Source organism: Hypanus sabinus, chromosome 4 (assembly GCF_030144855.1).
Source record: "Hypanus sabinus isolate sHypSab1 chromosome 4, sHypSab1.hap1, whole genome shotgun sequence".
Lineage (NCBI taxonomy): Eukaryota > Metazoa > Chordata > Chondrichthyes > Myliobatiformes > Dasyatidae > Hypanus > Hypanus sabinus.
Window position 1 is genome coordinate 146,207,831 of NC_082709.1, and position 11,842 is coordinate 146,219,672.

Here is an 11,842-nt window from a genome sequence, read left to right on the forward strand (position 1 = left end):
CACTTTGCTAGTACTTTTAATTTTACCATTTGCAACTTAGTCTTTTATCACATTACTGTTTTCTCATCTCATCAAAATCTAAATATTGTGCTAACACCTTCCTTTTCAGACTATGCTATTGTTTTTCTGTATATAAGTGCTTAATCTCCTTTGCACTTTACATCATTTAATATGTTAAAAAATTTCCTAAGTATTTGAAGTAAAAACATTGGTTTGGAAATAAATCCAAGCTTATTTTGAAATGATGTTATGTGATATTACTACTTGTTATACAAAATTGTTTCACTGCTGTTTCAGCTGGTTGAACAGACAAATAAAAACTCATTCTGATCATCGGTGTAACTTAGCTGTACTCAGAGTGCCATATGGAGCCCAGCCTTGCAGCAAAGAGAAGTAATAATCTCTAACTAGCAATCCACAGAATGCTTAGTGTGAGTTGTATGCGATCAAATCTAGGCCTGGATTGAGCTCAGCTGTGATATCGCAAAGAGAGTTCTGTTGCCCAATGCCAAGAAACTTTTTAGGTGCTTATTTACATTTGCCGAGTATCTTCAGCAGAGGGTTTGCAAACAGCCACAGAATACATGCATATATATTCTGCTAATCTTTAAAGTTAGAGATGACCCATTTATTAATGTTTGCTTCTTAATACCTTATCACTTCTACTTTGATAAAGACTACTGAAGTATTAATGTTATGACACACTACTTGAATAATATGCAGGTACTGGAGGAGCTCAGTAGGTCAAACAGCATATACGTAGATACTGTCAGACCTGCAGCATCTACTTGCTGCATGACTCTGTGTCTGAGTGTCTTCAATACTTAAAAATATGACACCTAAAATTACCAACCCAACTCTTCTTTGCTCATTGTGATATCTTTTTTTATCTAAACATTTGGAAAAAAAATTCATCTTACTATCTGGGAGTCCTGTTTTAGAAACTTATGTAATCCTATTTCCATTGAACTCCAAGGCAATGAAAATTATGTGGCTGCTGAATTGTGTAAATCACAATAGCTGTCATAAAACCTATCTCACCATGTATTCATATCTTTTAGAAACTGGGCATTCACAACACAACAAATTTTCTATTCCAATCGTATTTTCTGTTCTGCATACTGAATTTCGTTAAATTTTGCTAATTTTGTTAATGTTTAAAAGAAGAGTAAATGGGTTGATCTTAAAAAACCTCAAAGTGACAAAGGATCACAAAAGTTTCAAATCTGAAAATATGAAACAGAAATGGAGATGTAATTTTCTTACAGTAGACTGCTTAATGGAAAACAGAATCAGGTCAAGTTCATCATGTTGCTTTCCTTTTTAATCATACTTTTCTACAATTTGAAGGTCAATAAATAGGCGAAAGCAGTAAGACAGCCACAGTGGAATCAATTCAGTCACAGCTCACCATTATACGTCAAATTATCTTCAATCATGATGTTCAGATTTCTACCAAATGGAACACTGAAGCATAATCACAAGTCTTACTGGAAAATCACAGTACCTTCGTACCTTTCGTAAGTATGTTGTGATTCAAAATTTCTTGCAAGTTCTTTAACTCACACAGGAGCCAATCAAGATGCTTGCCTAAAATTCTGTGTTACCACACAAATAGCTTAGACAGAACTAGGGTTTCAACTCAGATATCTGTACTTTAAATCATGTTTCTGAAAATACAAAACAGGTACCAAAACAATAAAAATATTTAGCAGGTCATCCAGAATATGTATTGAGGTGTGTGTAGACTTAATGTTTCAGGTTGTTGATTGTGCTGATGTAAATTTTACCTGAAATTTAATGCTGTTTCTCTCTGCACAGATGCTTCTTGACCCATTGTTTCAACAATTTTCTGTTTTTATTTGATTCTAATAGTATAATTAAGAAGTTATTTAATTGAATCTGGTTTATTTCCTTAAGAGTGTTATGATCATAAAGGACATTGAAATTATTTCTGCTTTTTAATACATACACATGAGTGAATTGTGTATATTCTCTGGAGGCCATGATATTTTTCTATTCGAAGTAATCTTGCATCTCTTGCTGTAATGTGTCTGATAGCTAGACCACAGGTTCTATTTACCCTAGATCAAGGTATAAAGTCAAGGTATAACTTAGACATCTTCTCATTGATGGAAATTTAATAATGGTGTGCAATAATTATGAGAAATTCCATGGGTGATTAAAATGTTTCCAAAGAGTGTTTTTGTTATGTAGACAAGTACTCCAAAGAAAAAGATTGTTCTCACTGCTGGCCATTTAAATGTGACATGGCTCAGTGTTTTAGGAGAAAATGTTGGAAGCACTCAGCAGGTCAGGTAGCATTTGTAAAAATCTTTTTCTCTTTCCACAGATATGAGCTTATTTCAGTGTAATTAGTATATAAACTGGATTTATTTCAGATGTTCAAATGGAATACAAACACTGTTTGTCTCCTGGTATGATGTGTAACCTGACCATGAGTAAAGAGAAAGTGATTACCAAGCCGTAGTCCAAATCCAACTTGGGTATCTGATTAAAGCTCAAACAATGAGTCATAAGAACAAATCAAATACTTTTGTTGTCCAATTAATTTGTATTATATTCTGAGTGATTGAGACTCTTATCAGAAAAAGTAACATTTCCAGAGAAACATAAGAAATAACTTCAACAATGCAAATATTAAAAACCGATAAGCACAGTGCCAACAGTGTGAAGAAGCATAAGTTAGCATTTGTGTCCTAAATTTACACACGTACATGAAAATGTTGTTTAATAATAGAAGTTTTGCAGATGTGTTTGCTAATTGTGTGTTGATACAGATTGATTTAATATTTTAAATTTGACCATAAATACCATTAAACATAGGAGCAGAATTAGGCTAATTGGTCCATCGAGTCTGTTCCCAGAATTTCATCATGGTTGATTTACTATTCCACTCACTTCCATTGCCTTTGATGCCCTTGCTAATCAAGAAACTATCAACTGTTGCTTTAACTATACCCAGTGGCTTGGCCTCTACAGCCGTCTGTGGCAATGAATTCCTCAGATTCAATGCCCTTTTGCTAAAAACATCTTTCAAAATTTTTAGCTGAAGAAATTTCTTCTCATCTCTGATGAGGGATGTCCTTGATTTCTGAGGCTGTGCTCCTGTGGAAAGGAAACATCCTCTCCACTCTATCAAGGCCTTTCAATTTTCGATAGGTTTCCATGAGATTAGCCCTTTCATTCCTGGGATCATTCACGTGAACCTCCTCTAGATCCTCTCCAATCCCAGCACATCCTTTCTTAGATAAGGCACCAAAAACTACACACAATGCTCCGTGTGGTCAGACCAATGCCTTATAAAGTTTCAGCATTACAACTTGCTTTTATGTTCAAGTCCTTTTAATATGAATGCTAACATTGTATTTGCCATCCTTACCACTGACTCAACCTGCAAGTTAATGTTTCAAGAATCCTGCACCAGGACTCCTGAATTCCTTTGCACCGCTGATTTCTGAATTTGCTCCCCATTTAGAAAATAGTCTGTGCCTTTATTCCTTATTCCTTACATAGAATTTATACCCTCAACATAAAAGTCTACTTTCCTAACTAAGAAGGTGCTCCTCCAGAAACCAGCAAGTCACCGGTGAATAAGGGATACTTGTTTCTCCCCTTAGTTCTTTCTTGGTTCCCTGTTTGTAGATTGGAGGAAAAGTGAATCAGAAATCATCACTCCAAGATCACAACTGAGAACATTAAGATAGTTGGTGTTGGAAAGTTTAATGTCCCATCTTGCACTGTGGTACATCAACGTATCTTTAATAAAATCAAGGAAATTTGACACCAAACCCACAAAGGGGATATGTAGTGCAGAAACCTCAAGAGGGTTATAAGATTAGAGGAGACAATGGTGATATGTATCAATAAAGCCATTGGTAGTATTTGTAAACTACTACAAGAATATTATGAAATCAGGATTGCGGCTAGTTAAGATTCAATGTAGATCAATCGATGTTGCAGTGATAGGCTTGAGTAGGGACAAGTGATGGCAAAGCAACAATGGATCCCATCATTAAGGAATCTGATATATTCTCACCAGGGGTTGGTAGCATATAGGTAAAAAGTAGGAGGGCCCAAGGCTGACAGTCTGGAGAAGCTGTTTCAAGATATTTTCAAACTATGATATAACAGAAATGAACAACTGAACTAGTACATTCTAGGCTAGCAGATTGACAAATAAATCTGATGTGGTCAACAATGTCAAAGGCTACCGAAAATTTAACTAGAATGAAATTGGTTGGTTTGCCCTTGTCACAGTTTCACAGGTTGTCATTTGTGAGTCTGCCAATTAGCAAGGGGCATGATGAGAGAATGTATCACGAGGAGCAAGGTATTTTGTTTACCAGCAGAGAACTGGTGAATTTATTATCTCTGAGGATTCCATAATATTTAATGCAACAAGTCTTGAGTAGGTTCTTGTCAAAGAGTGGGGAGAAATGTAAGAAGTAAAACTGTTAAAGATATGGTGTGAACTGCCAGCAAACCAGTGTAAATGTGAATGCAGTGAAATATTCCTGGATCTCTCACTTACTATTTCTTCAGGTCTTCCATTAGTCCCTTTAGTGGTCCTTTGGACTGTTGAACATATGAACTTTATCCTCTGTCACATATTTTCAACATACTTTGAAGAATTATTCTGAAACCAACAAAGGACATTTCTACCTTATCTTTAAATATGCCAGTGTAATCACATAAAATAGTAAAGGCAGTATGACGCAAATTACACATAGGACCTTAGTTTCAAAAATCGGTTTACACCAAAAATTGTATGTGGTATTTATTACAGTGAATACATTTTGGATCTTTGGATTAGTTTGTTATAACAAAGACACTGCATGAGTGTCACACTATGCCACCTACTGGATTTTATGGAGCATTTCAAATTATAATCAACACCCCATTTCCAAATGTAATTCCAAACTTCAGAATCAGGTTTAGTATCACTGGCACATGTCATGAAATTTGTTATTAAGAAGCAGCAGTACATTACAATACATAATAGTAAAAACTACAGTAAATGTATATATATAATGTTAAATAAGTAGCCAAAAAGCGAGAATAAAGTAATGAGGTAGTCAAGTCAAGTCAGTTTTTATTGTCATTTTGACCATAACTGCTGGTACAGTACATGGTAAAAATGAAACAACGTTTTTTCAGGACCATGGTGTTACATGACACAGTACAAAAACTAGACTGAACTACACAAAAAAACAACACAGAAAAAAAAACTACACTGGACTACAGACCTACCCAGGATTGCATAAAGTGCACAAAGCAGTGCAGACATTACAATAAATAATAAACAAGACAATAGGGCAGTAAAGTGTCAGTCCAGGCTCTAGGTATTGAGGAGTCTGATAGCTTGGGGGAAGAAACTGTTACATAGTTTGGTTGTGAGATCCCGAATGCTGCGGTACCTTTTCCCAGATGGCAGGAGGGAGAAGAGTTTGTATGAGAGGTGCGTGGGCTCCTTCATAATGCTGTTTGCTTTGCGGATACAGCGTGTAGTGTAAATGTCTGTAATGGTGGGAAGAGAGACCCCAATGATCTCAGCTAACCTCACTATAGTGCTCCTGGGTACAATTTCCATTCAGAAATCTGATGGCAGAGGGGAAGAAGTTGTTTTTGAATCATAGAGTGTGTGCCTTTAGGCTCCAATACCTTCTCCCTAATGGTAGCAATAAAAAGAGAGCAAGTACCAGGTGATGAGGGTGCTTAATAATGGATGCTGTCTTTTTGAGTTATTACTCCTTGAAGATGTCATGAATGCTGAGCAGGCTAGTACAGATGATGGTGCTGACCGAGTTTACAACTTCTTGCAGCATATTTCGATCCTGTGCAGTGGCTTCCACCCTCCCCCTCCCTCACCCCACATCAGACTGTGATGCAACTGGTCAGAATGCTCTCCACAGTACATCTGTAGAAATTTGCAAGTGACTTTGGAGATATACCATCTCCACAAACTCTTAATAAATTACAGCCACTGATATGCCTTCTTTGTAACTGCAATGATGTGTTGGGCCCAGGATAGATCCTCAGAGATGTTGATACCCAGGAACTTGAAATTGCTCGTCCTTTCCACTACTGATCCCTCAATAAGGACTGATGTGTGTTCCCTTGTCTTATCTTTTCTGAAGTCCACAATCAATTCTTCGGTCTTACTGATGATGAGTGCAAGATTGTTGCTGTGACACCACTCAACCAGCTGAGCGATCTTGCTCCTGTATCCCTCCTCATCACCATCTGAGATTCTGCCAACAATAGTGGTACTCTCAGAAAATTTATTGATGTCATCTGAGCTGTGCCTGGCTATGCAGTCATGGGTGTGAAGAGAGTTGAGCAGTGGGCTAAACACACATATCCAAGGTGCCAGGTTGATTATCAGTCAGGTGAAGACTTTATTTCCGACCCACACATATTGTCATTTTCCAGTGAGGATGTCGAGGATCCAGTTGTAGAGGGAGGTACAGGGGCCCAGGTTTTGGAGCTTGTTGATCAGAACTGTTGAAATGATTACATTAAATCCTGAGCTGTAGTCAATAAGTAGCAACCTGACGTAAATATTAGTAATGTTCAGGTGTGAAAAGCCAATGAGATCACATCCGCTGTAGATCTATTGTGGCAATAGGCAAATACAGTGGGTGCAGGTCCTTGCTTCCTTTTGCCTGTCACATTGATTCTCCATCCCAACCCCTTTCTGATTCTATCATCAGCTACCTTTATTGGTCCAAGGATGCCCAACACAAAAACAGTATTTCATCTCCTGACATTATGCATTAAATTTCATGTGCTGCAGATTTGTATCACTTTGTTACATTTCATAGAAGCATAGAAAACCTACAGCACAATACAGGCCCTTCCGCCCACAAAGTTTTGCCGAATATGTCCTTACCTTAGAAATTACCTAGGGTTACCAATAGCCCTCTATTTTTCTGAGCTCCACGTACCTGTCCGTAGATCTCTTAAAAGACCCTAATGCAACTGCCTCCACCACCGTCACCGGTAGCCCATTCAACACAATCACCACTCTCTGCATAAAAAAACTTACCTCTGACATCTTCTCTATACCTACTTCCAAGCACCTTAAAACTGTGCCTTCTTGTGCTAGCTATTTCAGCCCTGGGAAAAAAGCCTGACTATCCACATGATTAATGCCTCTCATCATCTTATACACCTCCATCAGGTCACCTCTCATCCTCTGTCACTCCAAGGAGAAAAGGCAGAGTTCACTCAACCTATTCTCAAAAGACATGCTTCCCAATCCAGGCAACAGCCTTGTAAATCTCCTCTGCACCCTTTCCATGGCTTCCACATCCTTCCTATAGTGAGGCGACCAGAACTGAGCACAGTACTCCAAGTGGGGTCTGACCGGGGTCCCATATAGCTGCAACATTACCCCTCGGCTCCTAAACTCAATCCCATGAGTGATGAAGGCCAATGCACCATATGCTTTCTTAACCACAGAGTCAACCTGTGCAGCGGCTTTGAGTGTCCCCTGGATTCGGACCCCACGGTCCCTCTGATCTTCCACACTGCCAAGAGTCTTACCATTAATACTACATTCTGTCATCATATTTGACCTACCAAAATGAACCACCTCACACTTATCTGAGTTCAACTCCATCTGCCACTTCTCAGCCCAGTTTTGCATCCCATCAACATCCAGCTGTAACCTCTGACAGCCCTCCACACTATCCACAACAACCCCAACCTTTGTGTCATCAGCAAATTTACCAACCCATCCCTCCAATTCCTCATCCAGGTTATTTATAAAAATCACAAAGAGTAGGGGTCCCAGAACAGATCCCTGAGGCACACCACTGGTCACTGGTCTCCATGCAGAATATAACTCTTTGCCTTCTGTGGGCAAGCCAGTTCTTGATCCACAAAGCGATGTCCCCTTTGCCTTTGTATTATTTTGTTCCAAGTGCTTAATTGTTAGCTTGATAATTCACTGTAGGTTTGCACCCTAACACAAACTCCTTTAGGTCTCTCCACACTCTCCCTTTCTACAACTTAAAACATGCTTGCCTTCTCACTTACCTACATGACATTTTGTTTTTAACTGATGCTACACATTTCTGGCATCTGCAGGATTTTATATTGCTCTGAATTTTGCAGTTTTGTAAAACTGCAGATTTTGTAAATCTGGAGACCATTTGCAAAGTTATTTGAAGTTCCTGGGCTTCCAAGAGCTTGAGAGAAGTAAGAAACTCATATTTTATTTCTTGCCAATGTTACACATGGTTTCACTGGGGATCAAGAAGCTATAAAGTTGCTAAGTATTCAGTCCTTATTTCCAGGCCCTGTGCCCCATTAACAACTTGTTTTCACAGAATGGCTTTAAAGCAGAAAAATGTCAGCACAATTTAATACCAGGACATGTAAGGACATTTAAGGTGCAGACCAAAGGGCTGATTGTTGTTGTTATGGAAGGTTCAAGAGGATGGGGATAAAGCAATGAAGTTAGAAAGGAGTAGCATGACATATTATTTTAAGGGAATCAGCTTTATAGCCATAAATTGGACAGTATTATGAATGCACAATTCATAGACAAATCACATCAACAATTCCTTCCCGCACACTTCACAGCTGCTGCTTGACCTGCTGAATTATTTATTGTGCAATATGACTAGGGAATAGATGTTGAGGCAATACAAGAGGTACTTGGAGAGCTTTACTGCGCATCTATATAAACAGACAAAATCTGATATATTTCTCGGTGAGCCACAGTAAGTCAAATAGCTATGTGTATTTAAAATATTGTGATAATAGAGGCTTAGCTTAAAGTAGGACATATAGGAATACTAAATAATACTGGATACAAAGTGTTCAGAAAAGACAGGAGAAATGGAGGTGAATGGGGATGACTATATAAAGAATACTTCAATGCTGGAGGGGTTTTGATATCCTTGAGGGGTGATTAGCAGAATCTAGTTAGCATTAATAGACAATAGTGATGTTGTTATATTGCTTAGTGTTTCCTATAGGCCACCAACTACTAGGAAGGATATAGATGGACAAATTTGTGTGTAAGTTGTTGAGAGATGTAATAGAGACTGAGATTATAAAGAGCTGTGAGGTAAAGATTTCTTAAACACATTCATGACAATTAATCAGTATGTAACTGCCCTAAAAGGGAAGGGAGAGGTGCTGGCTCTGGATCTAAGCATGTGGACCAAATGTCAGCAGAAGTAATATTTAGGAATCATTTTTGTTTTAGCAGAATTATGTCGTGTTTAAAAAATACAACCAAAACTGTATCATTCCCAAGTTAAAAGAAGGGCAATTTTAATGGATGAAAACATAGCAGCTGAGGTAAACTCTATCTAAGGCTGGGAGGCAATACAAAAGCACACTTAAAGTGGAAGTGCATTTTTAAAATCTAGGTAATGCCTACTAGAGGTAAACTAGATCAGCCAAAGGCACGCCTCACTGGATGAGGTGAAAATATGTAAAACAAAGAGTTACAACAGGGTTAGATTGATTTTGGAGTAAGTTTAAAAATTGGCACATCGTGGGCTGAAGGGTCTGTACTGTGCTGTGTTGTTTTATGTTCTATGTCAGTTTGATAATAAACAGGAACTAGGATAGGTACAGAAAGTTCACAGTAGCAGGAAATGACAAATGAGATGTTAGATAAACTAAAAGTTGATTAAACGGTACTGAAAAGGCTACCTGAATGTAAGCCACCAAATCTGGCTAGGATGCATTCCAGATCACGGAGTAAATGTCAGGATGGAAATCTGCCAATAACTTTTAACCATCTCTGAATAGGGGTAGAGTTAAAAGATTGGAGGATTCCGACTATTAGCTTTTTGTTCAAAAAGGTACAGAGTCCAGAGAATAGTACATCACAGAGACAGGCTCTTCAGCTCCCCAAGTCTATGCTGACCAATATGCCAATTTAAACTAATCCCTTCTGCCTGCACATCCTTGCTTGTTCACATGCCTATCTAAATGCATAAGAATAACTTAGCCACTGCCATCTATTCAGTTTGACCCCTGTGATAGGGAAACTTTTAAAAAGGACTACCAAATATAAACATTGAATAAATATAATTGGTGGAAACCAGCATGGATTTGTAAAAAGATGAGCTGTGTTCAGCTATTCTTTTTTTTAAATGATGCAATAAAAGATCACAGATTCCACTGATCTAGTGCATTCTAAAATTTTAGGACTCTAAAAGGTATTTGATAAAGTGTTCATGCTATGAATTATCAATAAGATTAATCCTCTGAAGTAAAAGAGATAGAGGTATCCTGGATAATAAATTATACTATTTTTATTCATATTTTAATGATTTTCGATTTGGAGTGCGGAAAAGACACAAAGCTGAATTTGCATGTTAAGCTTTTGATTATTATACATGAATATGTTGATTTCTCACCACACCAATTAATATTTCTGCTTTTCTGTTCTTGCTTCCTAAATAGGTAACTGCTTTTTTCACATACTTCATCTAGAGTATTTTTGCTCAGAATTGTCAAAAATCGTCTCTGAAAAGTTGGGCATTGCAAGCCATACTGTTGACCATCAGAATATGACCTTGAGAAGGTAGCAGTGAACCATCTTCTTGAAGCATAGTAATCCTTGAAGGTACCGCTGGGGATCTTGGTAGTGAGTTCCAGGATTTAGACCCAGATGATGAAGGTGATACAATTCCAAGTTAAGACAGTGTAGGAATTAGTAACATTCCCTTCTATGTGCCAGAATTCCTTGACTTTCATTGTATGCGGTGCCATGTATTTGGGAGATACTGTAACATATCCTAAGCAAACATAGTGTATTTTGTGGTTGATACACATTTCAGCTACTGCACAGAGTACATTATGGGGGCACCGACATGGTTTGCTTCATCCTAGATGTATTATTCTGCAGTTAGAATTTCACTCATCTGGATTAAGATGTGGTCCAGGTCACAGTTCACTTATACCTCACAAATGGTATTAAGGTGTATATTATTTGCTACAGGATATTTATGGTAACGCCACTGAATATCAAAGGTAGATGGTTGTTACTTAGCAATCTTGTGGCACAAATGTTACTTATATTTACCAGGCTATGCCAAGGTATCATCTTACGGATGCTGGATGTAAGCATGGACTGCTTCATTCTCAGGTTTCTCACCTGTTTAAAATACATGCTTGGATGATGTGAAATAAAAAGCTGAAGCAACTTCCAGCCAGTGTTCTGAAATTAGATTTTTTTAATGGGATTCAGCAGCAGCTCTCTGGCAATCTGCCTGGCTCTGCGCCGAGTTAGAATCCAGAGGGCCTGCTAGTAGGAAGTAAGGTACGAAATTATTTACATTACTTTGCATGTAGTGTATTTTAGCATTTGATGTGTTCTTGGGTGTTTTGATTGTTTAAAATATTTTGTTTGATTCATTATTAATAGCTATGTGAATGTCTCTAAAAGCCAAAAATCAGAGACAATGTTTAGATAAGTTTGACAGCTGGCTACCCTAAGCAGTATGCCCTAATTGTCAACACCTTATCCTGACGTGTTTCACAGTCATGTCTCATTCTACACCATTCACTGCACATGTAAGTACTTGGATCGTGCTGATTCAGATTACCTCAAATTGGCCTGGGACACAGCAGCAAATCGAACAGAGGGTTTTCTCAAAAGTATACCATTTTGAAGTAGGAATGTGAGCTGTTTGCTGCTAGCAGGGAACTGTGGCTCATCACTTTCTCAATCCAAGAAAGATGTCTGCATTAATCTTTATAAAGAATTTACAGTCACAGTTCAAGATGGCATCAAGCAGTCAGTGCCATTCTAAAGTCAGAAGGTTCAAAGTATCTGGCTTGT